The sequence below is a fragment of the Desmodus rotundus genome, chromosome 6 (assembly GCF_022682495.2).
Source record: "Desmodus rotundus isolate HL8 chromosome 6, HLdesRot8A.1, whole genome shotgun sequence".
Lineage (NCBI taxonomy): Eukaryota > Metazoa > Chordata > Mammalia > Chiroptera > Phyllostomidae > Desmodus > Desmodus rotundus.
Window position 1 is genome coordinate 102279370 of NC_071392.1, and position 21475 is coordinate 102300844.

At 51.6% G+C, this 21475-nt stretch overlaps 1 protein-coding gene and 1 long non-coding RNA gene across 3 annotated transcripts in view; one reads left to right on the top strand and one right to left on the bottom strand.

The window, feature by feature from the left end:
• KCNB1 (potassium voltage-gated channel subfamily B member 1) overlaps positions 1-21475 on the top strand; it is an 86453-nt gene that overhangs the window by 41611 nt on the left and 23367 nt on the right. The window lies entirely within an intron of this gene.
• LOC123479639 (uncharacterized) lies at positions 3437-8303 on the bottom strand. The gene is made up of 3 exons (XR_006655311.3): positions 8202-8303; positions 5669-5958; positions 3437-4203 (listed from the first exon to the last, which is right to left on the bottom strand). It is a non-coding gene; the product is annotated as an uncharacterized lncRNA (long non-coding RNA).

Below are 21475 nucleotides of genomic sequence, written 5' to 3' on the forward strand. Positions count from 1 at the left end.
TCTAGGACAAGCACGTGGACCGCGATGACCTGCCTTCCCCTCACCTCCTTGGCTCTGGGACGTAATGTCACCAGCGTCCCCATGAAGCCCCTGGCCTAACTGGCATGATTCCACCTGCTGCTTCTTTCCCATCATGGAGCCCAGCCTGGTGGTCCAGGCCTGGCTGCCAGGTCACAGCTGAGAAAAGGGCCCCCTGGGAGTGTGTGTTCCTCAAGAAGAACAAAGATGTAGGCAGCAGACTAAAATAGACATGGAAAAACACGGCTTTTTGTTTTCTCTCTGGAAGGGTGGCTGAGTGATCCGCAGCAGGGAACCCAGAGCATCTGTATCGAAAACACTGTTATTATAAGACAGCCAGAGGAGGGAGCAGGGAGCTGCGGGTGCTGGTGGAAGACACCACCCCTCCCACCCCTGGATGCACTCCAGGATGGCGTCTGGCCCCTGAGCCAGGCTTGATACCTAGGGTGATTCTCACTCCCCCTTCCCCATATCACTGCTCACTCTGCCTTTCCTTGCTCCAGAATCACCTGTGCTTCGTGCTTCCCCATGACCCTCAGGAGAAGTTGAAGTGACTGAGCAAGGCATTCAAGGCCCTCTTGGTTCTGTCCCCAGATGACTTTGCTGGTCTCTTCCCACTCCAGACTACTTATCGGCAGTCCTAGAATTTGCCCTGCATGTTCATGCCTCTGGGCCTTGGCTTACCAAGTGCCTTCACCTAGAATGCCTAGAATAGTCCAGAAACTCAATTCTAACTGATGAAAGCAAAAAGGTGGCTGTGCTCCACCCCCTTCATCCCAAACCAAAGACCCTTGGAGACCTCAGGTCCGAGACCCGCACCGCAAGCTCAAAGGGTCCCAAGGCTGCGTGTGGGCATGCAACTGAGCGAAGAGACCCTGGTGGGCTGAACACTCATGGCTTGTCTGATGGGCTGGCTGCCACTCAGCCCCACCAGCAGCTGTGGCCTATGCAGGGATGTGCACCTTGACCTTCCCTTGTTTCAAGAGAGGTTGAAAACTGGGATTTTCAAATGAAGCCTCCTGAACTTTAGAACTGTCAGCGGCTCATTTACTCTTCTCGAAACCCTCTTTAGACCAAACAAAACCTGTCTGTCTGTGGGCCAGGGTCAATGTGCCAGCCACACATTCTCAGTTTCCCTCTTCTTGTTCCGATTGGTTGGACTGAGTCACAATCTGGCATTTACGATATTTATATCTTTATTTGGCCTTATCTCTGAGGCGGGATTAGGTGCCTTCTCTCAGGGTGGTCTTGATAATATCTCTCTGAGGTGATGAGGTTTGTGCAGAGACCTGAAGGGAGTCGGTGAGTCCAGCTGCGGCTGTCTGGGGGAAGGACTTCCCAAGCAGACTGAAGGACAAATACAGAAGCCCTGGGGCAGGAAAGAGCCTGGTGTGTGGAAAAACAGCAGCGGGCTAAAAAGGCTAGTGGGCTGGAACGGAGTAAGAGAGGGACGATGGAAGGAGATGAGGATAGAGAGATGACAAGTCCAGACCTCTACAGGGCCTGTGGGACCCTGAATTTAAATCAGAATGCACAGTTGAGAGGACAAATTGATGAATGAATGAATGAGTTTCAAACTGCTTTCACTGCAGTATTCGTATTTGGAGGAGGTGTGTAGTGTGGCTGACTGGGCCCCGGTTCTGAAGTCCTGAGAATTACCGTGAAAGACGGGTCTGTGGCTAACATCCCCATGTGGCCAACGTCCCCACGTGGCCGTGAGTCTCTCGCTCTTGTATTGGTCCTTGGTTAGAAGCCTCAGGTGGAGAGGGTTCTTTGTGAGAGCGGGTACCTATGAAAGAGACCAAGAGGAACCAAAGCAGAAAGAGATGGTGCTCACCGAAACACCCATCTACTCCAGCATCCTCACCCCCATGGGCCTCCACAGGGGACTCTGAGTTCACCAATGAACCCACAAGATTTCCTTATCACTGAGTCTTCACACCCCCTGCAATAACCCCTGTCCAACCCACTGGTAATGGCATGTGGCAGGCCTGCTCCTGTCCTTGGCTGCACTTGGCCTATGAGAGTATTTTCTGCTTTGATTCAGGTGCTGGCATCCCAGCTGCTGGCAAGTGAGTTGGGTAGGGTTGCCATGGTGACCCTCAGGCATGGATTCCCAGAGATATTCCCTGCATCCTCCGGAGCCTGCCACTGCTGATTGCTGGGGGAGAGTGTGACTCACCGTTAAATATATCTCGGCCGTCCAAAATTGGCTGCTCAGCCCCAGCAGCCGGATGTAGGGACAGGCAGCATCTGGGGGTGTGTGCAGTTGGGAGGCTGAGAGGCACGACCTTCTGTGTATCTCTGGGGCCTTCAGCTCCCGTCACTCCCAGCTGTTACCTTCGCCAATCCCCTGCTCCAATTACCTGCTTTTCCCAATCTGTCTGGGTTTCGATCCCAGCTCTGTCACTTGCTGGCTGTGTGACCTTGAACAAGAGGCTTCAGTTCTCTGGGCCTCAGAATTCTCTTCTGCAAAATGGGGGTCATGTGTGTGCCAACTGTCAAAAACTGCGGAGGGTCTGAGATTTTACTTGGCCTGCAAGCTAACGAGCCAGCCCACCACTGTTTCATGGCCTCTGGCAGCAGACACGAGACATGGGGGTCGGAGACAAAGGACTTTATTACTCACAGCAGAGCAGGCAACGTGACTTCATGTTCACATGCATTCTCTTTGCCCCCAAGTTCCATGGGAGCACTTGCAAGATGGCCCAGGTGGATGCGGCACCCCCTGGATTTGTCATGACTGAGAATGCCCAAGTTTAAGAAACCCCCCAATCTTATAAGAGGGCTGCTGGTGCACCTGCCCAGCCTTTGCCCCAGAGAGAGGCCTTGTCTTCACTCTACTGGTTGGGAAACAAACCAGAGCGGGTACTGTCTCTATCTCCCAAGACTGTTTGCTATACAGACATCCTTGAGAAGACAGTTCAGATCAAAGCTCTCAGTGTCTCTTGCTCCGAAGCATGCAGACATTAAGAGACCAATGGAGAATCGCCTCCCAAGATCGCGTCATGGGGCTGTCCAGAGGAGCAAATGCGTTCATACGTGTAAAATGCTTTGCGCAGTGCCGGGCATGAATAAACACTTCATAAGTGTTAGCCGTTATTATTCTTTGCAGCTCTTACCCCTCTCGTAGTATAATCTCTTTTTGACTAGTGGGAAGTCAGAGGCCTTCTACTCCATTATTTCTCCAATGAGGTGTAAATCAAAGCTTCTCTCCCTTCCAACCAGGACACACCCATTTGTCTCCTTAACAACCCCCAGCCCCCACCCCATCTCCTCCCGCTGCCTTGCCTGGGTTGTGTTTAAAAAAAAAAAACAAGCTCTATTGGGGAATAATTTGCATACCCTAAAATACATTCATTTAAAGTGTACAATTTAATAATTTTTTAGTAAATTTACAGAGTTGTGCAGCCATCACTATAATCCAGTTCCATGGCATTTCCAAGAGAAACCTCACGCCAGCTCCCCATTCCCACCCCCAGGCCTGGGCGACCACCAACCCACTATTACTCAATGGATTTGCCTCTTCTGGACACTTCCTGGATATGGAATCATACAGTACGTGGCCTTTGGTATCTGGCTCCTTTCACTTAGAGTAATGGTTTGGAGGTTCACCCACTGGGTAGCATTTATCAGGAGTTCATTCCTTTTCATTGCTGAGTAGTAAGTATCCCACTGTCTGGATAGACCACAGTTTGTAGGCAGCCCCCTTCACTGGGTCCCAAGGGTATTTTCCAAGACAATGCTGATGAAAGCTGTCAGTTACAGAGGGGGCATGGAGTCTTATTGCTCAGACCCCCTCTGTTGGCACTCCTGAGCCTTGTCCTGGCCCTTTTCGGACTTCTAGCTAACTTAAAAAAAAAAGAGAGAGAAAGGGACAATTTGGCAGATGGAGTTTTAGTGACTTTTAAAATCACATGACAAACCCACTTCCACGAAAAGCAGGCAAACCTACTTCCATGGAGCCAGTCCAAGCCCTAGAAAAAGAGGTGTTGATGAAGAATTTACAGGCTGAACTTTCCCAACCTCTTCCCAGTTCCATCTCCATGGCAGCCCCATGCAATTGATTATGGAGAAGAGCAGAAGGAGAGGTTTCCGGTGCTTTCCCACGCAGTGGCCTTATTTCCGTCGGTATTCCAAATAGGACTGTAGCTGTCGGTTACCTCCATGTTCCAGGAAAAATACCTAAAATCCTGAATTAAGGAAAAGCGTCTATTCTCCACCTTTGCCCCCTTCACCCCTGACCACGGAGGACTCTGGAGGTGTGTTTGGTTAACAGAGGATTCTATTGAAATAGCGAAGTCCAAGACTATTCTTAGCTCTTCTTATTGAGGACACTGGAGAGAGATGGGGAGAAGTTAGCAGGTGAAGTTTTCTGGCCTGATTTATTCCTTCAAATAACCAGGACTCCCTTTTATTATTAAAGTCCTACATCTGGACTTAGGGTTCCTGCAAGACCCAGGAAATTCCTTCCAAGTTGGGAAGGTGTTCTGGTTACCTATTACTGTGTAACAAGCCACCCCTAAAACTTAGCCGTTTGAGATAAAATCTTATTTGTTCAGGAGTCTGCCACTTGTTTACACATGGCGTCCACTGAGGCAGCTCAACTGCCCCACCTACGTGGCGGGAGAGCGGCTCCCAGGAGCTCGAGCTTCCTCACAGCCTGGTGGCTGGGTTCCAAGCGGGATCACACCAAGGGAAAGGCAGTGAATGATGCTGGTTTCTCAAGGGTCAGGTCTTGAAACCGGCACCACATCACTTCGGCTCTGGTCCACTGAACAAACAATCACAGAACCCAGATTCAAGAAGAAGGGACATAAACCTCACCTCTTGATGGAGGAGTGGTGGCGAATGTGGGAGTGGTGTTTTAAGACTCACGTGGCACGTCACCAGGTCAGGAGGTTTTGGAGGAAAATGCTTCACGGGGCTATTAAAGGGCTCATCCCAGAGCAAGATATTCCTACTGCTTCATGTTGGCCAGAGTCGTTTTGGGCCATCTTTCATCTTGCCTCATGGGCCAAGTGTGAAGCAAGTCCCCACCCTGTTTGTTCTGTGCCCCTTGTGTCCCTGCCTCCCACCCTTGAGGAGCTGTGTACTTGGAAGTCCAGGCCTTGTTGCCCAGCCTTGGGTTACAATATCATCTCAGAACCAGGGGAGGGCAGCTGACAAACAACTCAGCAGAACAGTGAGCAGGTGGCTGCTCTCGGCCCTTAGCTAAGCACCTGCCTTAATGGAATCCAGAGGAGACTTCCCAAACACATCTTCCCTCACCTCTCACTGCAGCTCTTAGGAGAAAACGGCCAGTCTCTGGATGTCTTCCAAGAACACACCAGCAGGGAGTCGTGACCCCAGACTGAACTCCGGGTGCTGCATGACTGACTGCCTTTGTTGTTTGCGTGACCCAGAATCCTTATTTGTTTCAGGCCCTGGCCTGCAAGACTGTGCTTATCTGCATGGCCGTCTTAGCAGCCAATCGCCATGCCCAGTGTTCTTTGAGGATCTTTTCTTGGATTTGGGGTGAGAAAACCAGGGTTTGAGTACTGACTTCTTAATAACTCCTCTTAATAACTCTGGGATATCAGGCGAGGCATTTTATTTCTCTGAGCCCTACTATCTTTTTCTGGCAGGCAGAGATACTGTTCAAGGATACTGTGAGGATTAAGCAGACAATGTACCTAGTATACTCCACACAGTGCCTTGCCCATAATAGCTGCTCAGTGAGTGGTAACTGTCATGGTGAATGGTTAGTTTCTGTATGCTGACAGGTTTATTTGACATGGAAGCCAATCCAAGGAAAGCCAACTTTCCATAAGATCTCATTTGTTCTTTGTAAAGAAGTCATCCTGGTTTTTCTCTGCTTCCTTGTCCGGGGCTGTCCAACCTTTTCGGCATCTCTGGAGGAAGAAGAGCTGTCTTGGGCCACACATTAAATACACAAACCTAGCGGAAACAACAACAAAAAAATCTCGTAATGTTTTAAGTAAACTTAGGATTTTGTGTTGGGCCGCATTCATAGCCATCCTGGGCCACATGCGGCCCATGGGCCGTGGGTTGGACACCCCTGTGCCAGGCATTTGGAGCAAGATCTCACTCTGGAAATTTTACCGTGGGCTCTAAGAAGTTATCACCGTGTTGCTTTGACTGCTTTGAGGCAATGGGGTGTGCTTTGCCTCCAGTCGCACCACAGCCAGACTGGGTACTGCCGCCGCCGGGACTTGGACGTGTGGCCGTCAGATAAAGTGTCCAACCCCAGGAGGAAGTTGGGTTTGCATTTCCTGGAGAGAAGGATCCATGATGATCTCAGAGCCCTCTGGCCCAGTCAGTCCGAGTCACAAGGCGACTGTCTGAAGACCTGGAATCATGCGTTTGCCCCTCTAACAAATCTTTGGTTAGTGTCTGCTACACACCAGCCCCTTGCTAGGTGCTGAGGATTCAGCAATCAAGGAAAAGGATCAAGGCCCCCTTCCCCCCCAGCTCATGAAGTTTGCATTCTAGAAGGGAGAAAAGAACAGTGAACAGTAAGACACAATTGAATAGATGCCAGTGATCGAAGATGTGACATGTCAGGAATGAGGGGACAGGTATTGATGGGAGGTAGGTGCCATTTGAAATAGAGGGGTCAGGGAGGGTCGTCGCAGGGAGGTGACACTCCAGCAGAGACCTGAACAACGTAAAGAAACGAGAGAGGTGTATCTATGGGGGCAAAGGGAACAGCAAGTGCGAGAGCCCTGTGGCTGGGGAGGGCCTGGAGTGTTTCAGGAGCAGCGAGGAGGTCACTGTGGCTGGAGTGGAGTGAGCAAAGGGAGGAGAGGAGAGAGAGAGGTCAGAGGGTAAGGAGGGGCCAGGCCATGCAGCGCCTTGTGGGCCATGGTCAGGCCTTTGCCTTTTGCTCCGAGTGCACTGGGAGATGTGGGGGTGCGGGTTTGAGCAAAGAAGAAGGAGATGATCTGGCCTAGGCTCTAACAGGACCCCTCTGGATGAATGTGGGAAATGGACTGCGTTTTATTGTAAAAGACTGGGACAGGAGCAGGAAGATAGTGCGGAGGCGATTGCGGTTGTCCAGGCAGAAAAGGACGGTGGCCTGGACCAGGGCGTCTCTCTGGGGCTGGTGAGAGGTGGGAACGTTACAGACGCCTCTTGAAGACAGGTCCGGAAAGTCCTGCTGGGCCCTGAGATATTCTGAGATCATCGCTGGTGGCTCAGCATGCCTCCCCCATCACCAGGCTCAGCAAGACGGTCCTCGCTAGGGTCATCTGGCCTCTGCCCCGAGCTCTGCCCACTGGGTGAGAAGGGGGCCTCTCCCACCCACACCCGAGGGACCGAAGCCCTGGGCCAGGCCCACCCTGTTCCCCCCAACCCCACTCAGGTGGTGTCTCGGGGAGAGACACCTTACCGATTATAACACCCCCAGCCCTGCAACCTTAGACCAGTCCCTCCCCCTCTGACTCTCATGAAACCCACTCTGCTGCCTCCTGGGTGGCTGTGAGCATCAAGCGAGAGGCTGGCTGGCCGTGGGCTGTGAAGACCGTGGAGGGCGACGCTCATGGATGGGTTAAATTCAGATACATGATTAGCAGGGCCATTCGGTCATTTCCACCATCATGCAGGCTGTAGGGAAATTTTGACCTTGGATTAAGTCAGGCCGCAGCTGTGGCGAAATCAGCATCTCTCACTCTGTCAGTGGAGCTGGGCAGACTGGGTGGGGCTTCTAGCTCGGTGCTGGGAAGGGCCGTTTCCAAAAGAAGCAGCGTAAAAACAACAGACAGACCCCTCACTTTGTAGCAAGACCAGCCTTATAGGCTGGGAATTCCCTCTTGCCCACAGTCACCAGGGGACATGTTCTCAGGGGCAGGACTGACCCTGTCCTGCACCCTAATGAACTTGTCATGGTCCCCAAGGAGTGGCTGTTTCCATATTCTGAGCCTCCCTGGTCTCTCCCCAAGGAGAACTGAGACGGGGTCCCCTCAGGCCACGAGAAGCCTGAGAGACTTCTATTTTTTGACACTCCCAGAATATTAATTTGTCTTAAAAAGAACTGAAGAATTCCTAAAGTTATGATACATTGAACATATTAAATTCGACAAATTGAGGCTCTGGACCCACCTGCGTGAAATTACGATGCAGTGGAAGTATGAGGCGCACAAGATGACCTCGGGGTTTGTTCTGGTTACCTACGTACTTACATTTTAAATTCGTGGCGTTCTCCAGGAGCGAGTCTGTGATGGGGTGGGAGGGTGGCGCAGTGTGACGAACGCAGTCTTCTCTCCTTGCTCCCACGGTGGCCCTGTTTGTGCACATAACCCATTTAGAGATAAGGCCAAAGTTCTAAAAATGTTGCAATGTCAGTTTTTGGAATAGGTAATCTATTTGCTTAGTACGAACGTCAAAATGTTCGCAGAGGCACACGGTGAAAAGTCTGTCTCCCGCCCCTGTCCGCCGTCCTCCTCCCCAGAGGCGGCCACTGTTGCCAGTTTCTTCCAGAAATCCTCCGTCCATATGAAGTAAATCCAGATCCTTACATGTGTCTCTTCTTTGGTTCTTTGTTTTGCTGGAGTGGGAGCTGGTTTACACATAATTGTTCTCATCACACTTTGTTGTTGGACAGCATCCCTGGGGGGTTTGTTCCCTATCTTTGCTTATTGAACTACATCTAGTTCTTTTTGACAGCTGCATAGTGGCCCGTTGTGTGGAGGACCCACGGTGGATTTAACTTCCCCCCCTGTTTATGGGCACTGACGTTGTTTTCACGTTTTTTGGTATAGGAAACAACGGTGCAGTGAATAACCAACCTTCCACTTCTATCATGAAAACCCTACTTAAGACCCTTAGGGATTGGGAGGTCTGGACATAAGGACCCCCCTGTTGCCCACTCCCCCACCGCTTCCTGGAAGCGAGGCTGGGTTGATAACAGCATCACAGAATGGAGGAGAGCATTCCGGGCAGAGGGGACAGCCATGCAAAGGCCCCAAGGCGTACTTAGCTCAGTGTGCTAGGAGAATGGCAAGAAGGTCACTGGGACCAGAGTGGAACATGCAAGGGGAGAGAAGTAGGAGATGAGGTTAAAAGAGGACCCTTCAGAGGGGCAAGGGGGCCGTGATGAGGCAGAAGGGAGTGAATGAATGAAGCCACATCTATGACAACCGAAAAGGTAGTACGTTCCGAGAGATAGGCATGGCCCTCTCCTGACCTCCGGTTGCTGGAAAGACTGGTGGCACCTCCCCTCTTGGGTCCTCTGGACCTTTCCCTGGGGTCACCCACACAGAGGAAACAGCCCAGTACCCTGTCACAGGCCTTCGGTGGACTTGGCTCTGGCCTTTCCCAGTACTCACACTGGCCTGGGCCAGCACATTTTAGGAAGGAGGGAAACTCGTGGTGGGGAGCAGCTGAGGTGGGGCTGGGCTCAGAATATCAGCCACCCCATCTTTCCTTCATCTTTGCGTGGCCAGCCCCCTCTTGGTCTCAGCTCAAAGAGCACTTTCTCAGGCCACCAAATGTCCAGTTGCTTCTCCCTCCTTGCCCCGACCCACCTAGCCACCCACCCCCACGGTTTGGAGCCACCGTGAAGCCTGGTGCTTTCAGAAGCCAGACTGCCCTAGTGGAACCCAGCTCTGCCCTGAGAGCTACAGGCAGCCCGCTTCACCGCTCCCACCTTCAGGGCTGGGGCAAGACGCGACAGGTGAAGGCACGCAGGGCCTTCTGAACAAGGCCTGGCACAAGTAGGGCGCTCAGAAAGGTTGGCCATCGGCCCTTCCACCTGATGCCGACTTCTGCCTTAAATCCTGTCTCCTTTTATTCATTTTCTTCTTTGTTGTCGTCTCCTCCTCTGAACCAGGAACTCAGAAAAGGGGTGTTGCCCATCAGGTTCAGCCTGGTGCCCCCAAGTGATATCTAAAGAGACCTTGGCTGAGAGAGCATAGCCCTCCAGTGGCCCCAGGGAGCAGCCTAGTGTGGGGAGGCCAGGAGAGAACTCGGGCTGGGGGATGTGAGGAGCTGGGGAAGAGAGAGGAGGGGAAGTGAGGGCAGGGCAGGAGCCAGACCAGCGGGACTTGAGAGCCATAGCAAGGAGTCTAGATTCATTCTGGAGGCACTGGGGAGCCACAGAAGGCTCTAGAGCGGAGGGTGACAAGATCAGATCTTGTGGAACTACTTGGGGTTCTCTGGTAGGAGAGATTGGAGGAGTCGAGAGTGGAACGGGCCTCACTTTTCTCAGGTCAGGCAAACTGACTCCTCTCCCCCTCCCCCTTTTTCTTCCTCCTGCTCCTCCTCCTCCTCCCTCCCTTCCTCTTTCTCCATTCTCTCCTCTCTCTCCCATCTCCCCTCCTCTCTTTTCCTTCCTTTCTTTTCTCTCCTATAATATTCTCTCTCACACTCACTCAGCTTCTCCCCCCCCACCCCAACAGAACTGTACTTCACCTTCCCCAGGCTGGCTGGCCCTGGCGCCCTTCCTCTGGCACAGGTCATTGTTTTAATTAAACTCTGGGATCTGTTTACTAACCTGACATCTTGCTTAGGGAAACCAAAAGATGAGTTGCCAGGGGACTGTGGAAAGGTTTCCATGGCCCCATCCCAGGAAGGGGCCCAGCGTACTCACTGAGCCCTTAAAGAGGCATGGAGCACTACAGGGAAGGGTTTGAGGTCTGGCCTGGCCTCTCTGCTCCATCACTCACTCAGGCAAGCGTTACTCTCTGAAGGCCTTTCCTGATCCACGGGGTGGGGGTGTTAATAGTTCCTCTCTTGTAGGGTTTTGTGAGGTATAAATGAGTTATACCTCAGTGCTTTTCAACCCGCGGGTCATAAAATCAATTTAACGGGTCACAACCACCAACTGAAAAAACAAGAAGGGAAGGGGCCAGCGTGCTTATCGTGATAAGGATGTGGGTGTTGTGGGTGTTTGTTTTAGGGGAGTCTGCTCTCTGGGCTGTTTTTGTAAATGTGCCTCTTACTTTGGCTACCCTTCTAAAAGGCTGAAGAGCCATAATAAATGCACTTAGAAGAGTTTATACAGTAGGTGCTTAAACAGTGGTGGCTGGCATCTTCTAATGAGAACAAGAAAGATTTCTTATTTCCCTGTCATGTCCATGGTGTCACCCCATCGTACACACGGGGAGACTGAGGGTCAAAGAACAAAGAGGTTGTACCAAGGCCACTCCACCAAACTGAGCTGCAAACATCAGCTTGACTGGCCTAAGTGCCACCGACCCTCCCATCTGGCATCTGCAGGGGACAGGACTCAGGGGACAGGACTTAGGGGACAGGCTGGGTGGGGGCTCTGGGGCTGGGCCACCCTTGGCTGTGACCTCAGAGGCAGCACTGAGCTCCTGATCTTGCCTTGCTAACCCCCACTGTGCCCCACCCCCAGCAGTTACAAGGGAAAACCCAGAGGGGAGGAAGCTGTGGTTTTTCTGCTTCCTAATGGGTTTTCCAGAAGCTGACAAGTCTAGAAGAGATCCCCATATGAGGCAGGGGAAGATGGGGGGCTGGCACAGGGCTGGGGGGGTGCAGCCAGTGTGTCAGCGCCTGCAGACCACAGGGACCATCAGGGTTCTGTGAGACCATGACCGAGAACAAGCCCCTTGCTGGGAGGCCTGGGTCCCAGCTTGGTTCTGCAGCTGCAGGCAGGGCCGTGTGCCTGAGGGCTGGCTCCTTCCCCTCTCTGGGCCTCAGAGGTCACATCTGTGCAATGGGCATGGTGGCAATGATGATTTTTAGGAGGCTCACCACTCACATGTTTCAAAAATTCCCCCACGAGTCTATGATTCTGATTCTGAGAAGTCTTCTCAACTTACCCACTCGAGAAGACCTTGGGCATCCATCCATCCATCCAACAAACATTTATGAAGCACCTACTGTGTACTAGGGATTTGGAGATATATCAGGGATCAAGACAGACACAGTCTCTGTCCCCTCAGGGAAACTCCATTCCAGTGTATGAGACAGCGAGCAGGTCAAGACGGAAATGGCCGTGCGCTTTGAGAGCCCTGCCGGAGCGCCCTGCAATAACAAGGTGGGCAGCAAGGCCTCCCGGTGGAGGTGACGCCTGAGCTGACCCCTGCAGGGTGAGAAGGGTGGAGACGAATGAGGAGGCCACTGCAGCAGTCCTTTGGGATGTGCCCGTGGCCCAGACAAGGGTGTGGCGGTGCAGATGGGAGAAGTGTTCGGACTCTGGGCCTGTTTGAGGGTGGAGCCCACAGGGTCTGCTGATGGACAGACCGCAGCCATGGGGAGCTGTCGGGTCTGTGGCCCAAGGGTCCAGGAGGATCGAGGCACCGTTTTCCAAAATAGGAAAAACCTCGTGAGAAGCAGGTGGTAGGGGATCAAGAGCTCCACTTGACCTTGTTAAGTCTGAGAAGCCCATGGAACGGCCAAGTGTCAAAACAAACGTCCTCCCACCGAGCCAGGCCCCACCAGCCCAGATCGTGGGTGGAGGGGAGCCCGCCGTGTGGCAGAGATTAATTCCCATGACCCAGTCCTGTCTGCCCGTGGCTATCTGGGTCACCCAGGCCGCAGGTCCTCGCCCCTCAGAGCCTGTCCCGCCCTCCTGTCCTTTTCAGTTCTCTGGCCCCTGCTGCCCAAGAACACCGAGGGAGGGAACCAAAGCATTCCTCTCCCACTGGCCCCTCCGTGAACCTGAACTTCCCTGCCTCTGTGCCTTCCTCCCCTCCCCTCCTCCACTCTCATATGTCCAAATTTTTCCCCTCCTGTTATGTCAAGCCTGGAAGCCTCCAAGAAACCTTCCCTGGTTGCCTCTAGAATAACAGGAACCATATTTTGAATGCCTACTACGTGCCAAGCCCTGTAAAAAGTAATTTATCTTTCTTATCTCATCCCATCTTTAGAGGTAGAAGTTATTGTTTTACTGATAGAAAGTTAAGGGTGAGGGAGTGAAGCCACTCTCTCTAGGTCATATGAGAGAAGGGGCAGAGTGGGGGTTCAAACTCGACACTCTGTCGTGTTCTACAAGGCAGCTTAGTTACTTACTCTGCCTAAGACACTTTGGGCTCTTCAAAGGCATAGATTGGGTCTATTTAGGTTATGCAGCCCCAGAATCTGGCACAGTCTCTCCATAAATGCTGGATGGCTGGATAGATGGCTGGGTGAATGGACAGGTGGGTGAGTGGGTGGATATGTGGATGGGCGGAGAGATGAATAATGGATGAACAAGCGGACAGATGAATGGGTGACAGGTGGGTGGACGGATAGGCAGGTAGCTGTGCATGCGCGGTGAGTGGATAAATGGGTGGATAGGTGGATGAATGTGTAGTTGTGTGGATGGGTAGATAGATGAATAGTACATGGCAAGTGGGTGGATGATGGATGGATAGTTAGAGAAATGGTAGGTAAGCAGATGGACGTGTGGATGAAAGGATGGGCAGACAGCTGGACAGAGGGACGGATGGATGGATAGAATTGAAAAAGAGATGAGGAAGGTGTGAGAGAGAGAAAATTTCCACCTGAGAGAGCAGTTCTTGCGCATCAAGCCGTGGGTGAGGCCCCCCTCTGACCTCGGGAAGTGTGCGTGAGGAGGCCGGCTCTTTCAGAGAAGACGGGGAACAGATCCACCATTTACTGAACACCCACCCATTACGCACCAGGCGCCGTCCTAAAAGCCTTACACGTATTAACTTCATCAATCCTCACGAAAGCCCTATGAAGAAAATACAGTCCTCATCCCATTTCTCAGATGAGAACACTAAGGCTCAGAGAAATCAAGCCACATGGCACAGGAGGGAGGACCCTGTGGATAAGCATCACACAGCCTGTTGGTGGGATATGCACTGAAGCCTATGGCAGCCCTGAGGGGTCCTCCACCCCAGGGCCTGTGTGCTTTCCGGTCTCTGCCTAGGGCTCTTCCCACGGCCAGCTCTTTCTCAGTCAGGTCTTGGCTCAAACCTCTCCTCTCACAAAGGCCATTATTAACCACCCCACACAGTGTGCCCCCAGTCATTCTCAGAGTCACTTAGGACACAGACTCAGCTGCAGCGACAGAGACCCAAACAGCAGTGACTTGAACACCATCAAAATGGTTTCTTCTCTTTCTCTCTCGATAAGGAACGCCCAGCTGGGTAAGCGGCAGAGCTGAGACTTGAGCAGAAGACGCAGAGTCTTCTGGCTCTACTGCCTGTCCCCTCTCCCCCTACTCCATGCACACAGGGCCCTGGAACAATGCCAGCATCTGTGACTCTCCAAGGCTCAGATAGGGAAACAGACTCGGAGAGGTGAAGGAATTGTTCTAGGTCTGGGGCGAACCCAACACGAGCACCCAGGTCTGACTCCACAGCCTGTTTGCTCAGCTCCGTGTGGTGCTGCCACCTGAGGCCCCACCATTCATGCCACTCCTCCGGTCCACCCGAACATGCCACTGTCACAAAGTCCGTCTGAGATCTAACTCAAAGCCTCAGCACGTCACCAAGGGAGGGAATTCAAAGAAGCTTCTACTTTTGTTCCCACCATGAGTTTCGGGCTCAGGTCTAACCAGGAAGGCATGGAGAGTGGTGAGCAGAGAGGACAGAGCACATGTGAACCCCAAAGGAGGCCAACTGCCAGCAACTAAGCTTCAAAGAACGAGTTGGAGGTCAGGGTGCCTGAGTTCAAATTCCAGCCCCAGCACTTCCTTTGCTGTGTGACTTTGGTCAAGCCAGTGACACTCTCTGTGCTTCTGTTTGCCCATGTGGAAGACAGGGGCCTTAACAGGCGGGCAGTTATGTCCACGGTGCTTTGACATTTGAACCGGAGATGCCGAAGTATGAGCGGAGAGACAGGCCCTGCTCCCGGGGAACTTGAGGCCAGCAGGGAGCCTGGGCCTCTCAGGGGAGAAAGCATGGGGACAAAGCAACCAAGGGGACAACAGTAGCAGTTTTGATGACAATTAATCACCAAGTGCAAAGATGACAAGATCTGTGGGACCTTCCCAGGAGCTGATGTGGCCCAGAAAGGGGTCTTGATTCTTCAGGCAGGCATCTCAGCCATGGCACTACTGCATTTGGGGTTGGAGCATTGCATGTTTCAGGGGTCTTCCTGGGCACTTTGGGGCGTTCAGCAGCAGTCCTGACCCCTGACCATGAGATGCTGGTGGCAGGCCCCACTCCTACCCCCTTTCCATGCCAGCATGACAACCTAAACGTTCTCCAGGCTTTGCCAAATACCCGCTGGGGGTACAATTGCCCCTGGTTGAGAACCAGTGCTTCTAGGTGTAATCTAAAGACTAAAATATCGGCATCTCACTGCAAAGTCTTCGGCTCCTGTGCAGGCCTTAGACGTAGGTGATCAGCTCGAATACATCCTGGCATCAGGCAGGCAACAACCATCAGCAGGTGGCATTCAGCCCGAGAGCCACCCGTGTGAGACCTCTGTCCCAGAATGTCAGGCTGACCCTAGAGGTCGCTCATTGTATAGATGGAGAAACTGAGGCTCTAAGAAGGGGAAAGACTTGGCCAAGTTCACACTAGAAGACATGGCAGAGTTGAACCTAGAACCAGACTCAGTTTCCCCATCTATCTATGTAAGAGTTAGACCGGTTGGCTGCTGGCTGCCTGGCAAACTGGTCTCCCCAACGCTCCAGTGTTCCTCCTACAGGAAGTCTCCTCTCCCCCTTCCCCGCTCTGGACCTGGATTTGCCAGGCAGTGGGCTGGCCGCTCACCCCTTGACTACCTCACTCAGCTTTGCAATAATTTGCTTGTCTGTCTCTGTGCTACTAACCTTTGCAGACCTGGCCCCTGGCCCAGGGCTGATCATTTTTAGCCTTGCCGTAAAGTTAAAATGTATTAATTTTTATTTTCATATATATGAAATATGCAGCCCTTCATTCATTCAACCAGTGACCAGAATGCATCAGGCATCGTGCAGGGCACTCTAGCTGGAGGGCAGACTGGGTCCTGCACTGGAGCCCCCAGCATAGGGGCAGAGACGGGCATCCCAGCGAATCACAGAAATGTCTAAAATCGTGTTGGCAGGGCCAGGAAGAGAGTGAGGCGAGTGTGGTGCCCGGGGCACAAGACGTAAGAAGGCGTTCACTCTCAGGGTTGTGCAAGTGCATACCTCACCCTCGGCCAGGCCCTGCACTTTGGTTCTAATAAGTTTTGCAAAGAAAAAGTACAAACGTGCCCTGGCCGGTGTGGCTCAGTTGGTTGGAGCACCATTCAGTAACCGAGAGGTTGTGTGTTCAATTCCTGGTCAGGGCACCTACCTAGGTTGTGCATTTGGTCTCCAGTCCCGGCCCTTTTGGGAGGCAACTCTTGCACTGATGTTTCTCTCCTTTCCTCTCTCTCTGAAGAGCAGTGAAAAAATGTCCTTGGGTGAGGATTTAAAAAGAAAAAGTGCAAATGCTCTGAAAATTTAAGCAGAGAGATGTGGCTGATCAGGGAGGTAGGAGAGGGTCGAGGAAGGCAGCCCTCCGCAGGTGGGACGTAAAAACACACACCATTCAGGGTGACCATTCTTACCCCCCAGCCCTAAGTCCCCTTTCTAGATATTAAATACTGTGTTAACTGGTGTGACCACTTACTTAACTTCCCTAAAATAAAATCTGTAGGTAATACACCTCACCAATATACAGAACTCCCCCCGCCAATCAACAGAATGCCCTAACTTTAATAGAAAGGAGAATTACAAGGAAATAATTTATATCGAACTTGTGGGCATTTCCATATGCAAATGCCTGGGTATGACACTGACACCAGAGAGCACCGTGAAGATGTCAGATGCTTGTCCCATACACAGAAGTGAGTGTGACAGTGACACAAACAGAGAGCTCCAGGTGTGTTGGCAGCTCGGATGCCACAGGCAGCATTGCCATCAGCCACGTGATTTTCTTCTGACGTGGTGAGTAAGTAACTCTTGGTAAAGATCTGAACAGAAGGAAGTTCCGTTCTTCCCCTGCTTTCTCTGATGGTTACATTTCTGGAAATTCAGGCTACGGAAGACCTTGGCAGAAGATATTTGGTGTGTTTACATATAAAATAGAGCCAGAGCCTAGGTCCAGGAAATTATAAGCAGCACTGTCTCGTGCATCACGAGGTCACTTGGCATGCCGCCTAGTATGCAGGCCTCTGCCCACTCAGTGCCTGCCGCATCCTCTCCCATCCTTGCGACTTCCTCCCAGATTTCCAGCACGTGTCCTGTGGGCAGTGCCACCTGCAGAGAATCACAGCGCCCAACCTCCAGCTCCCAGCCAGTCTCTGAGTAGAGGACACTGGGTATCTGTTGATCTTTCCATTCTCAACCTAATGGTTTGTTTATTTACATGGCCGTTATCAGACTCTGGCAGAAGCCACAGCAGCTTGTCTTGTTTTTCCACTTGCGCACATCTTTGGTAATTATCCTTGGAAGTAGAGGAGCCAGCAGCAGCACAAATTATCTCCCAACCAGTCTGAACCAGCCTTGCGAAAGACGCCCAAGGAAGTCAGCAGCCCCTGGCTGAACCCACTGTGAAGTCTGGGCCACTCCAGACTCACCCTGTGGACACTAGCGGCTGGTGGACATTAGCCAGCTCCCATGTGTGGTCAGGGCCAGGAGCCGGCAGCTCTGAAATCCGGTACCCCTGCCGATTGTTTCTTCGAACCACGACCATCGCGAGCCCTTTCTCCGGCTACAGGCTTTTTGTTACAACAGTTTCTCTATCCAAGCATCGAATTCACGGGAACCAAATTTTTCTCACTTGAGAAGGAAGAAAGACAGAGAGAACTTCTGTATTTACTCCTGCACCCTCCCATTGTTCCCTACCCCAGCTCCCCTCATTAGACACATGCTTCCCAACCTCAAAGACGGAGGCCACATCTGGAATAAGCCACGTTATTCCGGCCTGTTGAGCTTCCAGGTTTTAGGTCCTCTCAGTTTAAAGGTAGGGATTTACAAGACTAAATGATGAATATCTATCTCACATGATTATATTTGGAACCCAGCCCATGGGGGTGTGAGCCCACTGTGTGTTATTTCTCATCTTCCTCGATACCTGCGAGGTAGGTGTTCTCATCCCCATGTTGCAGATGAGGAAGCAAGATCAGAGAGGGCTGGGGCTTGCCCAACGCCACACAGCAGGTCAGTGGCAAGGCTGGGGTTTGTGCCAGGCCCGCAGCCCCCACAGCCTACCCTTGTGACAGTCACCCTGCTACAAAGTCCTTTTCCTTCTCTCAGGGAACAAATAGCTGTTTACCCAGTTTTCTATGAACAGGTTTCCCAAGAAGCCTCCAGAGGGGATGAGCAAGCCAGGGAGTTCATCAGTACAGCACCTCTTAGGGAACTTAGTATTAGCCAGTCCCCCGCCCGCCTGGCTCTAATTAAAGGCCTGTCTGTCTTGTTGCTTTAAAATCAGTGTTTCCCGGGGCCAGTAATTTAACCAGTCACAGTCAAGGCCTGGCCGCCACTCCCCCATCTTACTGAGGCTAGAGATAGAGAGGAAGGTACCATATGGCCTCAGGTACGTACCCTGACTCTGCCAAAGGGGGCAGGACCGGGGAAGGCAGGGGAGGCACTCGTCTAGGGCACAAAGACCCAGGACCAGGAGTATTAATTTTTTTCTTTTCCTCAGACGCCAATGTAGCTCTGCATGGCAGATCCTATCTTTATAGAAGATGTAGCTATTTTGCTCACCATAGATTTTTTGCATGATTTTCTAACATATTGCATGAAAATCCCTGGCTGGTGTGGCTCAGTGGATTGAATGTTGGCCTGCAAACCAAAGAGTCTCAGGTTCGATTCCCAGTCTAGGGCACATGCGTGGGTTGCAGGCCAGGTCCCCAGTAGGGGGCGCATGAGAGACAACCACACAGTGATGTTACTTGCCCTCTCTTTCTCCCTCCCTTCCCCTCTCTAAAAATAAATAAATAAAATCTTTTTAAAAATATTGCAAGAAAATATAACTTATTTGATTACTGAGGTTTTTTAGGATTCCCTTACATTTTGCACCCTAAAAATTTTTCACCTTAGCCTGGTGCCCTACTGCCACAGCCTGTGACTTTTGTCAAGTCCCCATCCCCCCAAGCCATAGTTGTCCCATCCATAAAATGGGGGTACCAAAAGCACCTACCTCATCGGGCTTCTGGATCTAAAGTCCCTGGCATACAGCTGGCACTCAATAATGGCTTCCATTGGGGGGGAAGGGAGAAAACTGGGGTCACTATTGACATTGGGGGCTAGACAAGACTTCAGGATGCAGGACTGTTTGTACATCACACAATGTCTCTCCCATCCCTGGTTCTCACCCATCAAACACCAGGAGCACCCCCACTCCAGCACTGCGATAGTCGGAACGCCTGTCCACCCTCACATTTCCAACATGCCTCCTCAGGGACATCGCTGCCACCACTGGGCTAGATCACAGTCTTGGAGTCACACAGACCTGGGTTCAAATCCAGATTGTCCTTTAGCTGTGTGACCTTGGGCATGTTCCTTAACCTCTCTGAGCCTCTTGTTTTCGTCATTTGTAAAACGGCAATAGTAATATCTCATAGGGGTGGTTCCAGTGTTTGGATCTCCAGTTTCTACTAGCTGCAACTGTTACGATGTTTGTATTCAAAGCAATAGTTTGTATTCAAAGCAATACACTCTTCTTGGAGCCTGCTCTCTTGTGGCAATTTGTGGGGGAAGGGGCAACCAGCTACCAGCAGAGTTTGTGAGCTTGCAGGAGGAAAGGAGCAGATCTAGCCTGTTAATGTGTATTGATTGAACCAAACTGCATTTACATAGTTTAATTAATTGCCAACATTAACAATTTGGGAGATCTCACACAGACGGAATAGATTTTTTTTGTTTGTCTTGAGAAACTGGAAAATTAGGCCACCCTTGAGCCACCTCTATTCCTCTTGGAACTGGTGAGAGGTGGCCAGGCATCTGCCTCACTACCCCAAATTTTACATGCAGCCAGCTGCAATTGTTTGCACTTCCTACCTGGCCCCTCCAGAGGCTGAGTTTTGAAGCCTGGCTGGCTGGAAGGGGGAGGAACAGAGCAGGCTCAGGAAACCCAAAGGAAGAGTTTTAGAAGGAAACATGGGATTGGGACTGGGTTGTCAAGGCAGGTAAATCCTATAGCAACTCAATGTGTCTCAAAAAGTGGCTGAGAGAATCAAGGCTTTCGTTGTTTCTTCTATCTTGCAAGCTCCTTTGCAAATTGTTAAAGGTCAGGAAAATGTTAACCTTCTAGGGAAGGGGGCTGGGAAGAAGCATAGCAGGAGCAAAAACCTGGAGCCTGGAATAGTCTTCACTGCCCAAGGAGTACTGGCAGGAGTGGGGAAACAGTCAGGTAGGGGACAGAAAGCCAGGTCAGGAGACCCTAAATCCAGTCCTGGTTCTGCCACAGACTGATGTGGTAACTTTGGTTAGTCACTCCCCTCCTCCTCCCCACTTCCCTCCCCCTAAATGGGTGAAAAGAAAGGGCTGACCAGGAAGCAACCTTAGGACTCAGAAATTTGAGATCATCTTTTTTGTTACACGCCCCCTTATGCCAGTACACAGTAGGCACTCAAACAGCACTGTGCTGTTTTTGTACAGAGCTGTGCAGCAATTTGGACCCTGCCCAGGGCTGTGTTCTCTGAAGACGGTTGAGAAGAGCTGTAAGAACAGCCAGAAAAAGTGGTTGTGTATATACGTTCTGCCTGGTCCATGGGCTAGAACTCTAGGAAAGGTTCCAAACACAGGCAAGAAGAAAATGCCTGGGTGAGAGCTGCCGTACCTTACCTTCGAGCTCTTGGGCGACAGACTGTCAGGTCAGAGCAAGCGGGCCTGGCCCTGAGCAGCAGCCCCTGCTCTGGGTTAACGTGCCCTCTCTGAGAAAGGGATCAGGTGGTGGTCACTTTATCCATGGCAGCTGACACAGGGCCTGACATGCCTGGAGGAGGAATAAATAATTGATTAAAAGAAAGATGGAAACACAACAGGAAATGAAGGGAGGGAGGAAAGGATGAATGGGTGGATGGATGATAGATGATGAAAGGATGTTTGATGCAGGATGAGTGGATGGAAGATGGATGAATTAAAAAATGGAGAAAGTAGAAGGAGGAAAAAGGAGCTAGAAGGAAGAGAAATAAGGAGAGAAAGAAAGTGAAAGAATGGACAGATTGAAAGTTGAGTAGATGGACGAATAGAAGGAAGGAGAGAGGGAGGAAGGGAGATGGATGATGGAGAGGTGGGTGGATGGAGGAATGCAAGAATGGAAGATAGGTAAAAGAAATTGATGGATGTTGGATAGATGGATGGTTGAGTAGGTGGGTGGAAGAAGGGGGCCTAGTTCTGCCTCTGAGAAGCAAGGCATTAATCAGCATCTACTGAGTTCCCACTGTCCGCCCAGCCCCACGCTAGGCACTGCGCAGAGACAGCAGTAAAGTCGGGATTCCCCTCCCCCCACCCCCACCCAAGGAGTTCACTGTCTGGTGGGGAGAAAGATTCGGAGGCTGAGTCTGTTGCACGAGGCAGCCCAGGTAAGAGGTAAAATCCACAACAGTCCTTCGATTCTGCCTGCAAACTGGG